This window comes from Tenrec ecaudatus, chromosome X (genome assembly GCF_050624435.1).
Source record: "Tenrec ecaudatus isolate mTenEca1 chromosome X, mTenEca1.hap1, whole genome shotgun sequence".
Taxonomy (NCBI): Eukaryota; Metazoa; Chordata; class Mammalia; order Afrosoricida; family Tenrecidae; genus Tenrec; species Tenrec ecaudatus.
In genome coordinates, this window is record NC_134548.1 from 60,094,305 (window position 1) to 60,096,664 (window position 2,360).

Genomic DNA, 2,360 nt, shown 5'->3' on the forward strand with positions numbered 1-2,360 from the left:
TCCCTATCGGGTACTTGGACTGTCTAGGTTAACTAGTGGGCAATTGGACTGTCTAGGTTACCTAGTGGGCACTTGGACTATGTACGTTCCCTAGCGGGCACTTGGGCTATCTACGTTACCTAGCGGGCACTTGGACTATGTAGGTTAACGAACGGGCACTTGGACTATGTAGTTTACCTAGCAAGCACTTGGACTATGTAGGTTAACTAGCGGGCACTTGGACTATCTAAGTTACCTACGGGCACTTGGACTATATAGGTTACCTAGCGGGCATTTGGACTATCTAGATTAACTAGCGGGCACTTGGACTATGCATGTTCCAAAGCGGGCAATTGGACTATGTAGGTTCCCTAGTGGGCACTTGGACTATCTAGATTCCCTAAAGGGCACTTGGACTATCTAGGTTACCGAACGGGCACTTGGACTATCTAGGTTACCTAGCGGGCACTTGGACTATCTAGGTTAACTAGCGGGCACTTTGACTATGTAGGTTAACTAGTGGACACTTGCACTATGTAGGTTACCTAGCGGGCACTTAGATTATGTAGGTTAACTAGCAGGCCCTTGGACTATCTAGGTTACCTAGCAGGCACTTGGACTATGTAGGTTAACTAGCGGGCACTTGCACTCTCTAGGTTACCTAGCGGGCACTTGGACTATGTACCTTCCCTAGCGGGCACTTGGACTATCTATGTTAACTAGCGGGCACATGGACTATGTAGGTTACCTAGCAGACACTTGCACTATGTAGGTTACCTAGCGGGCACTTGGACTATGTAGGTTAACTAGCGGGCACTTGGACTATCTTGGTTAACTAGCGGACCTTGGACTATGTGGGTTAACTAGCGGGCACTTGGACGATCTAGGTTAACTAGAGGGCACTTGGACTATGTATGTTCCAGAGCGGGCAATTGGACTATGTAGGTTCTCTAGTGGGCACTTGGACTATCTAGGTTACCCAACGGGCACTTGGACTATCTAGGTTACCTAGCGGGAACTTGGACTATCTAGGTTAACTAGCGGGCAATTTGTCTATGTAGGTTAACTAGCGGACACATGCACTATGTAGGTTACCTAGCGGGTACTTAGATTATGTAGGTTAACTAGCAGGCCCTTGGACTATCTAGGTTACCTAGCAGGCACTTGGACTATGTAGGTTAACTAGCGGGCACTTGCACTCTCTAGGTTTCCTAGCGGGCACTTGGACTATGTACCTTCCCTAGCGGGCACTTGGACTATCTATGTTAACTAGCGGGCACTTGGACTATGTAGGTTACCTAGATAGCACTTGGACTATATAGGTTCCCTAGCATGCACTTGGACTATCTAGGTTAACGAACGGGCACTTGGACTATGCAGGTAACCTAGCGAGCACGTGGACTGTCTAGCTTACATAGCGGGCACTTGTACTTCTATGTTAACGAACGGGCACTTGGAATATGTATGTTGCCTAGCGGGCACTTGGACAAACTAGGTTAGGTAACGGGCACTTGGACTATCTAGGTTACCTAGCGGGAACTTGGGCAATGTTAGTTACCTAACAGGCACTTGGACTATCTAGGTTAACTAGCGGGCATTGGACTATCTAGGTTACCTAGCGGGAACTTGGACTATATTGGTTACCTAGCGGGACCTTGGACTATGTAGGTTACCTAGCGGGCACTTGGACTATCTAGGTTAACGAACGGGCACTTGGACTATGTAGGTAACGTAATGGGCACTTGGACTGTCTAGGTTACCTAGCGGGCACTTTGACTATCTAGGTTAACTAGCAGACCTTGGACTATGTAGGTTAACTAGCGGGCCCTTGGACTATGTAGGTTAACTAGCGGGCTCTTGGACTATCTAGGTTTCCTAGCAGGCACTTGGACTATGTACATACCATAGCGCGCACTTGGACTATCTCGGGTACCTAGCGGGCACTTGGATTATGTACGTTCCCTAGCGGGCACTTGGACTATCTATGTTAACTAGCGGGCACTTGGTAAATGTAGGTTAACTAGCGGACACTTGCACTATGTAGGTTACCTAGCAGGCACTTGGACTATCTAGGTTAACTAGCGGGCACTTGGACTATCTAGGTTAACTAGCGTGCACTTGGACTATGTAGGTTCCCTAGTGGGCACTTTGACTCTGTATGTTCCCTACGGACACTTGAACTAGGTAAGTTAACTACCGGGCACTTGGACTATATAGGTTAAATAGCGGGCCCTTGGACTATCTAGGTTACCTAGCGGGCACTTGGACTATGTAGGTTAACTACCGGGCACTTGCACTATCTAGGTTTCCGAACGGGCATTTGGACTATGTAGGTAACCTAGCGGGCACTTGGAGAGTCTAGGTTACCTAGCGGGCACTTG